Source organism: Podarcis liolepis (genome assembly GCF_965112155.1).
Source record: "Podarcis liolepis genome assembly, chromosome: Z".
Lineage (NCBI taxonomy): Eukaryota > Metazoa > Chordata > Lepidosauria > Squamata > Lacertidae > Podarcis > Podarcis liolepis.
Window position 1 is genome coordinate 21,262,563 of NC_139570.1, and position 13,394 is coordinate 21,275,956.

At 43.1% G+C, this 13,394-nt stretch overlaps 1 protein-coding gene and 1 long non-coding RNA gene across 3 annotated transcripts in view; one reads left to right on the forward strand and one right to left on the reverse strand.

The window, feature by feature from the left end:
• Positions 1–13,394, reverse strand: part of LOC310698004 (connector enhancer of kinase suppressor of ras 2-like) — a 314,798-nt gene that overhangs the window by 217,619 nt on the left and 83,785 nt on the right. The gene's annotated exons all lie outside the window — the stretch shown is intronic.
• LOC310698100 lies at positions 902–6,349 on the forward strand. The gene is made up of 3 exons (XR_014521303.1): positions 902–1,109; positions 3,158–3,364; positions 5,748–6,349. It is a non-coding gene; the product is annotated as an uncharacterized lncRNA (long non-coding RNA).

Below are 13,394 nucleotides of genomic sequence, written 5' to 3' on the forward strand. Positions count from 1 at the left end.
AAGGTAAAGGACCCCTGACAGTTAAGTCCAGTCACAGACGACTCTGGGTTGCAGTGCTCATCTTGCTTTACAGGCCGAGGGACCTGGCGTTTGTCCGCAGATAGTTTTTCCGGGTCAAGTGGCCAGCATAACTAAGCCGCTTCTGGCGAAACCAGAGAAGCACACGGAAACACAGTTTACCTTCCTGCTGTAGTACCTATTTATCTACTTGCACTTTTTGGCATGCTGTCAAACTGCTAGGTTGGCAGGAGCTGGGATAGAGCAACGGGAGCTCACCCCGTTGCAGGGATTTGAACCGCCGACCTTCTGATAGCTAAAGGGACCCCTGACCATTAGGTCCAGTCGTGGCCGACTCTGGGGTTGCAGCGCTCATCTCGCTTTATTGGCCGAGGGAATTGGCGTACAGCTTCCGGGTCATGTGGCCAGCATGACTAAGCCGCTTCTGGCAAACCAGAGCAGCGCATGGAAACACTGTTTACCTTCCCGCCAGAGCGGTACCTATTTATCTACTTGCACTTTGACGTGCTTTTGAACTGCTAGGTTGGCAGGAGCAGGGACCGAGCAACGGGAGCTCACCCTGTCCCGGGGATTCAAACTGCCGACCTTCTGATTGGCAAGTCCTAGGCTCTGTGGTTTAACCCACAGCGCCACCCACATCCCTCATAGTCACCCTCGCGACCTTCTGATAGTCTCCCCTTAATTCTCTGTTGCCCAGATCTTTCAACTGTTCATTATAGGAACTTGGCTTCCAGAACCCTCACCACTGTCCTTCTTGCTCTGGACATTCCCCAAAGTACTTCTTAAAATGAGGTGCCCAGAAGTGGACACAATGGGTTGCATCCAATGCTAGTCCTACTCAAACTACTGAAATTAATGGACATTGTTAACTTAGGTCCATTAATATCAGTAGGTCTCCTCTTGAGTATAATTTACTCCATACTCTTCATGGTTAAGCAGCACTCCAGTCTCTGGCATTTAAATCACACATTGGCTATGTGAGTGTGCGAAGGAGTGTATCTAGTAACCAGAGCACATTTCTACAAATGGTAGATGCATCAACACCGAAAGGCAGTACATAGCCTGCCATTTTACATACCACTGCTGATGAGGTATATTTTGAACTGTTTTTACTGTAGAGCAATTGTGTTTTCTTAGCATATCTTTAGTCCAAAGAACACACACATCCCTTTGGCTTTAAAAATAGTGTAGAGGGCAATAGAAGGACAAAATAAGATGTCAGGCAACAGACAGAATAAGGCTTCTGCAACATGTAATGATGCAGTAGAGAATCATGTCAGTGGCCCTTGGTTGGATGCTAGAAGTGTATTCCCATTGTTGTCATTGGAGTATTGGAGGGTACAATAGTTTGGATGCTCTGCACCAGCAATGTTGGACTTTTCAAAACTATTGCTGGGTCGCAGCTTGGAAGATAGCTTGGCCATGAAAGATATCCGTCTCAGCACAGTGTTCATGGCCAACAATCAACTGGGTTCCTTGGCCTTTTGTTCTTTCCCCTCCCAACATCAGCTTAATGCTCGACCCAACCCATAGCAACCCTCACAATCTGAGTGACACCCATATTCCCCACTCCATCCCTATATCCAGACAATTTGATTTGGCCCTTGGCCAAGTCTGGTGCACAACCATACTTCAAACCAGTGTTTCCCAACCTTGGGCCTCCAGCTGTTTTTGAACTACAATTCCCATCATCCCTGACCACTGGTCTTGCTAGCTAGGGATGATGGGAGTTGTAGTCCAAAAACAGCTGGAGGCCCAAGGTTGGGAAACACTGCTTCAAACTACAGTGGTACCTCAGATTAATTACTTAATTCGTTCCGGAGGTCCGTTCTTAACCTGAAACTGTTCTTAACCTGAAGCACCACTTTAGCTAATGGAGCCTCCTGCTGCTGCCGCGCTTCCAGAGCACGATTTCTGTTCTCATCCTGAAGCAAAGTTCTTAGCCTGAGGTAATATTTCTGGGTTAGTGGAGTCTGTAACCAGAAGCGTATGTAACCCGAGGTACCACTGTACTGTTCCTGTAAACTCAGAGGCCCACAGTTGAATGTGAAGGCAACATGAGGGAAGAGAAAAGAAGGTAATATATTTAAGCAACAACACAATAACGCAACAGTTAAAATGGGGGGGGGGCATTCAGAAGGATTTCCCCCAAAGTCCCCTTCTGTGCTCTTGTCTTGCTCTGGGATAAACCAAACAAGTGTGTCGTGCTCCGATAAGGAAATTATGTGTAGCTGGTTGATCTAAATATGCCTTTATGCCAGGTACATCTATTATGAAAAAGCAAAACTGGCATTTTTTATGACTCAGGCTGCTCTTTCATAGATCCCCAGGGCATGAGCCTTTTTGGAAGACATTTACTTAATGGTTCAAACAGTATGGCAGGTGACAATGCAAAGAACACAGAAAGTCACTGATGAAGAACCCAGCTGTCTTGTAATGTGACAGTACACAGTGCATACAAAAGAAAGCACGGCTGAACAGCTTCTACACAAGCGTATGCGTGATGGTGAACATCGTGACCCATATTACCAATGAATTTCATGTCTTCCAGTAATTTGGCCACTGCCAGTTGAGGAGATGGAATGGAAGAAGATAAAAATGAATCCTTTTCTGTGGTGCTTTCAGCAGAATGCCCTTCTTCTCTAGCAGATATCTATACTCATGTCATGGTTAGCTGTTTTTTTAAACGATTTTGCTGTAAAGCTCTGAGTTCCATTCCAATTCCAGCATAAACCCAAATACACTCATAGGAATACTGCCACCATGAGCATTTCCATCAAAGTCTGTCTAAAAAGGTAAAGGGGACCCCTGACCATTAGGTCCAGTCGTGGCCGACTCTGGGGTTGTGGCGCTCATCTTGCTTTATTGGCCGAGGGAGCCGGCGTACAGCTTCTGGGTCATGTGGCCAGCATGACTAAGCCGCTTCTGGCGAACCAGAGCAGCGCACGGAAACGCCGTTTACCTTCCCGCCAGAGCGGTACCTATTTATCTACTTGCACTTTGACGTGCTTTCGAACTGCTAGGTTGGCAGGAGCAGGGACCGAGCAATGGGAGCTCACCCCGTTGTGGGGATTCGAATCACCAATCTTCCTTATACCTCAGGAGACCATCCTAATTTTTTTCTCCAATTACTCTCCAGCAGTAGTAGTCCAGCTCATCTTGAGGAAGAAGATAGAGACAGGCAGCATTCATCTTTTTCAGCCAGCCCTGTCTTCTCTGCATCCTGGGAAGTGCCATAGCTCAGTGGTAGAGCAGCCACTTTGCATGCAGAAGATCCTGCTTCAATCCCTCGCATCTCCAGAATAGGCTGGGAGATGTCTCTGTATGAAACTCTGGAGAACCATCAGTAAGTGTAGACAATACTGAGCTAGGTGGATCAATGGGGGTACCAGAGCAGAGGAAGTCTTAGTGTGACCTGTTGTTTTCTTCTGCAGATAAAAGTTGGGTTTTTTAATGCCATAACCAATTCCCATTGTCTACATTTGTGCCCCCAAGTGATCCTTATCTGGTATGAGGACAGGGATTATGCTTGCACACAGTGGCCCTATTTTTATCTGTGAAATGTATTGCTTTCTTGTCCTGAACCCACTGTATAGAGATGAAGGTAGGGGAAAGAGGAGGATGAAAGTTAACTGCAGTTTCAAACTCCTATAGCTTGTGCTCACTGGGAGGGAGATGCCATCAATTGGCTCAAAAAAATCCAACATATGGCTCAAGATAGCCAACCACGTTAGCTTAATAAACTGCCAATCAACTAGGCACAAATTATGGACTATGGCATCCCCAGTGAGGACAGCTTAGTGGATCACTCATCCACATTTAACACTTTAAGAAACCACTGGAGAAAGCAGATTCCCACTACCCAGGGATGGGGAAACCTGTTGCTCTCCAGATGTGGTTGTACTCTGACCATTGTCCCTGCTGGTTAGGGCTGACAGGAGAGCTGCAGGGCGACAGGTTCTCCAATCCCTACTATAAACGCAATGGGCTGGTCATTAGCTCTGAGGCTTTAACAAATTAGGGAACAAGAAAAGAAAAAGGGCAGGTCATAGCACTTGCCAGAAATTATGAAGTTCTAAGAGTGTTTAAAATCTATATGGATCATCATGGCTCCCCGGATTCCCTGGGGTCTTGCATCATTAGGAAAATAAGATCTGGCAAGGTCAGGGTGTTCTGCTCTGCTTGTTCACCCTTACAATTAAATCTTCACAGCCATCCCTATCTAGATATAGGCGCTAATGCTGATGACTCATGTCCAACCTGCCAAATCTTATGCCCTCTAGCCTGATGTAAATTCCTTTGTCTCCCAGGATCATGTCTTAATCTGCTCATCTTCTTTTCCAGTTATCTAATATATCCCCCGTTGGCTACATTACTGGCAACCAACAAATTTTTAAAAGTTTTAGGATCGTCAATCAATCTATCTCCTTCCAATTTCAGCCATGGACAAGTCAGGTTTTAAAAGTTAAGCCCATAATCCCCAAACAAACCAATATAGAATCGTAATCATAGAATGGTTGAGTTGGAAGGGACCACGAGAGTCATCTAGTCCAAACTCCTGCAATGCAGGAATCATTCACCCAATGTGGGGCTCTAACCCATGACTGTGAGATTCAGAGTCTCCTGCTGCACCAATTGAGCTATATAATATTGGGTCTGATGAAAGATTTATTTCTTAATAAATAATGCAGACAAGTTCCTTTCCTCAACATGGTGTTTCAAAGTGCCAACGCATGATCCTATAACCTACCCCAAAAGTTTTATATCCTACCCACCCACATTAAAAAGGTCCCAGGGGCCCACTAATCTCTCTATACATTTTGGAAAGTTGTCCATTCCCTTGCTAAGCATTTGGATACCTCTTATGATATCTGAAGATGGGAGGGGGGAAACCATGTATGCCACCTTGAGGTCCATGGAGAAATACTGTAAATAATAATATTGTAACCACAGTTTGCATGATGGCTCCTGAGATCAACGAACAGGTTTTAGTCTATATCTGGATGCAATAGGATGCCAATTTGAATCAAGATGACTGATTGAATCTTTCAAAACTGCACTGATATCTTGGTTTCTGATATTCCTGAGCAACTCAGGTTATGAGGCTGCCATAAAGTAAATAAGCATTAAAGACAACTCAGTTAATCTCTGTACAGTGGTACCTCGGGTTACATACGCTTCAGGTTACATACTCTTCAGGTTACAGACTCCACTAACCCAGAAATAGTACCTCGGGTTAAGAACTTTGCTTCAGGATGAGAACAGAAATCGCATGGCGGCAGCAGCGGGAGGCCCCATTAGCTAAAGTGGTGCTTCAGGTTAAGAACAGTTTCAGGTTAAGAACGGACCTCCGGAACGAATTAAGTACGTAACCAGAGGTACCACTGTGTTAGAGAAGGAGTGTCTTTGTGGACTTATTTTGAATCTAGCAATAATATACACCAGAGCAGATGTGCATTAGAGTGCAGAAAATTCAAGATGAGTATATTCAAAACTTTTCACATGGAGGCAATGCCTGTGTACACAAGTCTGTGTTAGGATTTTCACCAATCTATCCATAACAGAAATAAATAATATAGAACTTCTCTGAGCTTCACCACCTGCTTTAAAATACCTTCACACAGATGAAATGAATTCAGGAATGTGTGTGATCATGGCAACATGATGCTTTATATCTGTCTGAAACCAAAATGCCATTTGCCTTATTCTCCCCACTCTTTTTTGTTTAGATTTCCTACACAACATGAAAAGCCTCCTGCAGTATCAAGGATATGGATGCACAACATTTATCTTCTGAAAGGACATGGGAGGTCCAAAAAAGCACCTCCCTACACATCCAGTGTTTGTCATTATCACACCAGTGTTTTGGAAGGCCTATCATCTGATGCAACTGTTGACATTCAAGTTAAGGTTGCAATGTGTCTTCAAAAAGGTTTGGTTTATGAATGCGAAGCAAACTCTAAATTAAGCTCACCATCAACCATTCATGAAACAATGCCTCCCTTTTGTCCAGCCAGTTATTGCATTCACAGTTTTTGTAAATTTGATCTTACATCATCTGAAAACATGCAAAATTCATACAACATCAACGCAAGTGGAAGACATAACCTTTCCTAAATGGTGACTTAAACCTCAGTTCAAGATAGTGATGTTCTTACATTTGCCATGACCTAAATAAATTCAATTTTAAGTATTTCAGTTCTTATTCATCCTGTTTATTACACTTACTTGTTGCTTTTTACATGATACAGTCTCAAAGCAACTTAACAAAGTAAGAAAAGAAATATTAAAACCAAATATAATAACAGCAATAAAACAGGAACCTAAAATGTTCATCCATAAATATATAAGAAAAAGGACAGATTCAACCAAACCCTTTTTGTGATGCAGCTTTGAAAAAGGCAAATTCCATATTAGGAATCATTAGGAAAGGAAGGGGGGGGGCTGACAGTACCATAATGCCGTTATAAAGATCTATGGTGTGACCACACTTGGAGTACTGTGTACAGTTCTGGCAACCTCACCTCAAAAAGGATATTGTCGAGTTGGAAGAAGTTCAGAAAAGAGCAACAAAATGATCAAGAGGACGGAGAAACGCTTCTTCAAGAAAAGGTTACAGCTTTGAGTAAGAGGGGGGCATGACTGAGCTTCTTGACACCCAATGAAGTAAAATGTTGGAAGATTCAGAGAACACAAAAGAAAGTACTTCTTCACACAACACACTGCAGAATTTGCACCCACAAGAGGCAGTGATGGCCATCCACTTGGATTGCTTTCAAAGAGGACAGGTTTCAAAGAAAGCAGCTCCTCTCCCTCCCTCCCTGCTGGCCAGGGAGGAGGGAGGCTCCAACTGTGTTGCTTGGCTGTGTTGCTCACCCAATAAGGAGTCTAAGAACGACTGGGGGTGGAGCTTGCATGCCTTGTGCTGATCAAATTGGCTGTGTTGCCTGGGGACTCGCCTTTGCTCAGTGCTTCCCAGTGGAGAGGTGACGGTGGTTTTCCTTGCTGCATCCCCTTTGCCAGGTTGCTGCGCTGTGGGAACCACGACATGAGGCTTCGTTTGGCTGCTGGCTGGGCTTTCTGCCTTTGGCTTGGAGGGGCTCAGAAGCTGAACATACCTGTGCTTGGAAACTCCCTTATTTTGGCTGCTGATCCCTTATTTTTGAGGCTGCTGGTGCCTTATTTTCAAATCTGTAAGTTGGCAGCTATGGATGGGCCACTGGCCTGATCCAGCAGAGTTATCTTTGTTTTCAATGGCGGAGCTCTTGCTTTGCATGCAAACAAAAATGCAGAGCTAGACAGGCCAATAATCTAACTAGATATAATGCTGCTTCCTATGTTAACTCATTTCTGAATGTTTTACAGTGCAAAGGGCTCTTTTTTCAATGAAAAGGGAAAATAAAATGCCCAGAAAGATTTCAGGCAGAGTTTAATTTCAGCATTTGAACTTCTGCCATATCTGCATTAGGAGAAAACACTTCCTTTTCTAAGAAGGATGTGTTTTCTCCACAGTCTCTAAAATTCATTAACAACTAACAGGATTTTGTGCAAAATGAACTAAAAGACCAAGCACATAACATTCCAGCCCCTAAGGAGAATGGCGTAAAAGGCTGAGTGTATGAAAATGGAAGATGTTGATGCAAAGTGCTCTCAAACAACCATTACCAGCACGCTCACTTTCAAATAGAATGAGGTGTGCAAAATATGTTTTATAAGCGGTCATAAAGTCCTAGTTTCAAAAATCTGCTGCCCTCTTCAGATATGTTTGCATACAAGAGAGATTCTCTCTCTCTCTCTCTCTCTCTCTCTCTCTCTCTCTCTCTCTCTCTCTCATTCTCTCACGTTCCCCAGATTTGGGTTGATTGAGTATAATATTTTTTTTAAGGTTTTGCATTCTTTTCCATATGAAAATAAAAAGTTGTAGAATAATCCATATTTAATTATTAAAATCAGACCAACACAAGAGAGTCCTTTCCGCAATGTTCCAAATATGTTCCAATATTTTCTACACATTAAAACTGGGGAGGGGGAAAGAAACCTTTTGAAAAAATCCACGTAAAGGTTGCAAAATCAAACCTTAGTTTTCATGAGGATTTTATTGGGGTGAGTGAGGATAAATAATGCAGTGGGTTGGAATCAAGACTAAGTTAGTTAAGAACATGAGAACAGAACATGAGAACATCAGACATCTAGAGTTCTGTTTTCCCAATGGCCAACCAAATGCCTGTGAGAAACCCACAAGGAGGACATAAGCACAATAGCAACTGAGTCAAATCTAGCCTGCAATGTGGATCTTGAAAAGGACCTGGCCCTCTGAGCTCTAAAAGGTTCTTCATCTCCCATGTACAGAAAGGAAGGAGCAGGAGGGCCTATTGTTTTCTGAAGAAGCGAGTAACAGATATGGGACCCAAGGGGGCTTACAGATAAAACAGGAACAGCTAAGCTCTCACAGCCATGAATTGTAAACAGAGGTGCTGCGAGGGAGAGGAGCTTGAAGAGAGTGCATGGAGTGCTGTCTCACAGAGTACACAAGACCAAGAGACATGAACGGCAAGGGAGCTGCTGCCGTGACCTGCAACATCTGTGCCATTTCTGTCTTCCTGACTGACATTATGCAAAGCTACACCTGCAGCAATTGCAAGCTGGTTGCCTTGCTGGAAGAAAAGGTACAGCAACTTGAGGCTGGCTATCTACACTTTGTGCTATCGAGCAAGCCAGATGAGAAAATTCTAGATCAGAGCAGAGCGTCCTGGAACACAGATGCGGGTGGAGGTGGGAAATCGTCCAATGCAGAAGACGAACCACTGGATGAATGTGACACCAAAAAAAGCAGGATGACCAGGGGACCTGCTTTGCTGGGAACTGAGGGGTGCGGGAAGCCACCAACTGCTTCCCTTTTAAAAAAGCGGCAAAAAAAAACACCTTTTAACATGGGTTGCCATACGTTTGGGTTTCCCCAGACATTTACCATGGGAATTGAAATTCCCAGCCGCCTTTTCCGCTTGCCCAGGATTTTCCGTACGTATGGCAGTTGGAAGGGACCTGGAGGATCATCTAGTCCAACCCCCTGCAATGCAGAAATATGCAGCTGTCCCTTATGGGGATCGAACCTGCAACCTTGACATTATCAGCACCAGGCTCTAACCAACTGAGCTATCCAGATAGTTTTAATTTGTATATGCAAACTGGTGGTGCATGTGTGTGTGATGAATTTCCATTTCCCCCCCCCCCGACATTTCTCTTTTTTATTATTTGTAACACCAAACTATGCTTTAGCATTATATCTAAACCAACCCCTGGTGAGGGAAACCACCCAATAACAGAGAAGCACATTCTGGGCATTAAAAGACTAGCACCTGGGGTTGTGTGCAGGGGCACTCCCCCCCCCCACTGGCAATGAAAAGGACTTCTCTCTTATAGCAGCTCCTAATCTTTGAATAAACATATCTTCCGATGAAGCGAAATGAGCATGAAATGGATTATGTGCTTACATGGCTCTCTTATATCGCTGGACACTCCAGAGTTTGGGAAAGGACTAAATAAGCAGGGCTGCTTGGCGTAATTAATTATGCCACAAGCCCATGACAAATTCAAAGCAGAAGCAAAAGACCAAAAACGAAAAAGAAAAAAGAAAAAAACGACACATGTCACTCTTAGCAGTACTTAATTCTACAGACCATAGCACAATTATATACTCAGCTGCTCCGATAAGTAGGTGTTAAAAGAAGGAAGAATTACGGTATAACATTTCTCCTAATCATGCCATGCTGGAAATGATGCAAGGAGGGTATAATCACTTTGGCCCAGTGATCTAAGAAAGTGCTGCAACATTTAATTCAGGGACGGTGAACCTCTAGTTCTCCAGATGTAATTTGTTTGTTTGTTTCTACATTTTTATCCCATCTTTCCTCCAAGGGTCTCAAGGTGGAGTACATGCATCTCTCCATCTCCCTAATTTTACCCCCATAATCACCTTGTGAGGTAGGTTAGCTTGAGAGACTGGCACAAGATCACCCAGTGAGGTCCTAGTCTGACACTCCCATCAGCCCCAGAGAGCATGGTCAATGGCCAGTAACAATGTCAGCTCTAGACAAGCATCTTCTGCAGAGCTGCAGGTACCCCATCCTAAATTCAATGGATTGATTGGCTAGATTACTTGAATAATAATAAAAAACTCTTTGGAGTGACCAAACAACCAGCGTTAATTATTGTTTTTAATTTAAGTATTTGGGTTGTGTGGTTTTTTTAATAGAAACCGTAGGTGGCAGACACAATCTTAGATGAGATGATTTCCCCTTCTATTTTACCCGCCAGAAAATGCCTCTCCAGGATGGTGCCTGCTGCTATGGATCATTTAAAAACAAAAGGATGAGTGCTTCAGAATGAGTCGGATGGATCCAAAAGACAAGAGCTGAAACCAGTGAATTATCCATTCCACTCACAAAAAAAGTCCTTACATGAGCAGAAACTTTGGATCAGGCCCTCTCCTTGGGATTCAACCCAATGTTTTTCTTCATATGCTAATGTCTGCAAATTTAACTAACCAAGTACGCTAAACCTACTTTTTCATGCATGGGAACAGAGGGTATCTCAGGAAGCTCAAATGTTCGCTCTCTTGTAATTGGCAGCCAATGCAGTTCCTCTACAACTGTTGCTGGACTCATCCCATCAGCCCCCAGAGTGGTGGGATTTTTAGTGGGTAGGTGTATTCTGTGCCATGTCATTGACGAATAATAGTTCATTAGTGCTGGATTAATACCAGACCCTCGACACAGCACACAACTTCATTAGTTGTTCTGTGATGCTTCCCTAATATTCTTGCATTATTGCTGTCCAGAGGACACAATTTGCATAACATGAGACATGCAAATCTCTGTAGACACACAAATCTCATAATGGATACTAGAATTTAAATAGCTTCATCATATAATGCCTCTTGCCACAATGGGAGAAAGTTTGACCAGGTAAGCTATATGTCCACCCAGTTTAGCATCAAGGACAAACACTTGATAGGCAGCTTCCAAGGCTCCTTTTCTCCCTCTTATTCAAAGAGTTTAACTGGCCTTTGAATAGATAACCCTACAAACTTTTGAGGACCCCATAAAAAATAGAGGCTGGAGTAGAAGATTAACTTTGTAATGGTACATCCAGACAGTGCCATAGCTACAGGAGGCTAGCTGGGTTTTTGCCCCGGGTGAAGCCTCCAGAGGGGCGCCGCTGATGCTCCCAGCCTGTGTGTGAGGGGGGTGTCAAACTGGGTCTTTGACACAGGAAAAATAAAGCCAAGTTTTGCCAGTTCATCAGGTACATGAACTGACCTGGACCCCAAGATCGTCATTTGAGACACTTCTTTATGTACCCCCTCCATAAGAGGCCCAGAGGATGACAACATGAAAATGGGCCTTTTCTGTGGTAGCTCCATGTTTGTGAAATGTTCTCCCCAGGGAGGCTCGGCTGGCACCTTCATTACATATCTTTGGGCACCAGGCAAAAACATTCTTTTTCTCTCGGCCCTTTGGATGATTAAAGGATCTATGACTTTTTAAATAGTGTTGTGTATTCTTGTGATTCTCTGATGAAGAGATGATGATGATGATAGCTGGTTCTCTCTAAAGTAGGCCACTCAAACTGCCTGTGACACCTTCAGTCACTGTGATGAAACATGCTTTTTAACCCAGGTGAACAATGGACAAACAAGCATTAAATGGTAGGTAGCATGTTGTAACACAGACACACAATAGCAGCCACTTATGACAATATTTGCCTGTTCAAGCTTCTGAATTACTCAGCCTCTTTATGTCAAGCTTCAGATCATAGTTAATTGCTTTCTATTGAATTTGGCACTTAGGTAAGTGTCAGAATGTGCTGAATGTTGCTGGTGGGGAGAGAGAAGGAAATATAGCTATTTTAAATCTTTCAATTCCACCCGCCATGTGTCCCTTGATGGTTCTGAGAATTAAACAAATTAATCACAGGCCGAATAACAACAAAACTAGAAAAAAGAGGAGATTAATCCCTTGCTTAAAGCACATTTTATTCAGCAAAAACTAAACACACCATGTTAAAAATCGTCAATGTTCTTCAGCTGGTGTGAGCGGGAGGGAGGAATGATGTTTTAATAGTGCTACATTTTCTAGCAGGTTAAGATTAATATCCTCAGGTAAGACAACAAATAGGAAGTCCATCTGCATGGGGAGAGAAACCACACCTTATGTCTGATAGAGGCTAGTGATGAAATTGATAATTATCTCATTCAACTCCACTACAAAGCAAGCTCCATTTCCCCCAATCCAAACTTGGTACCTTGAGCATTGCAATGGCAGGGACCCAAGGAAACATAATTTCCCCAGGGTTTCCAAGTCCTCAGTTTGTACATCAGGTACCTTGCAAACTAACGACAGGGCTACTTTTACTTGGGATACTACTGAACACGCTGCAATATTAAACACAGTGTTGGATTGAGAAGCCTAGCCCTCTGCTTCGAAGTGAGACTCCCAATGTAATGTACAGCTCTTTTTCCCTCACCAACCTCAGAAAAGTGTTTTGTTTTGCAACTATGTTAGTTACAGATATAACTTAGGCTGCCATTTTGGAGAAAATAATAATTTTATAAAACTGTCTTTTGATTATTCTGTTTTCTTTTGAGTCTGTTGTCTAGCTAAACTAAAGGGGCCTGTACAAGCCTTTTACAGCACAGAACCAGCTGCTTTTAGCTCCTGTACATAATGAATAAACACTGAAAAGAATAAACTGTTAGAATCTATGGAGGCCATTGAATGCATGAAAAGAGAATCAGCTAGGCATGGCAACTGCGATTAATCTTGAATTGTTTTGTAGACTGATGGAAGACTTTTAATGAACAGGAAAATTAGTCAAAGTCTTAATAAAGAAAGACATTGAAAAATGTTTATATGTAATCACGCAATATTATGATAAGGGCTGATCTGAAGAGTCAAATGATGTTGATTGGTTCAGGATGATGACATTGAGTTGCAACTACAGTGGTACCTTGGGTTAAGAACGTAATTCGTTCTGGAGTTCCGTTCTTAACCTGAAACTGTTCTTAACCTGAGGTGCCACTTTAGCTAATGGGGTTTCCTGCTGCCGCCAGGCCGCCGACATGCAATTTCTGTTCTCATCCTGAGGTAAGGTTCTTAACCTGAGGTACTATTTCAGGGTTAGCAGAGTCTGTAACCTGAAGTGTCTGTAACCCGAAGTACCACTGTATTAAGATTGCTGATATCCTTTGACTGGTGAACTGTCGACATGTGTAATCTGGTCATGTATAAACACATTGCTTTGGATGTGCTTGCTTGCAGCCTCCTTATTTTTGATGCCGTCCTATGCTCATTTCTATTTCACTGAAGCCTACATCC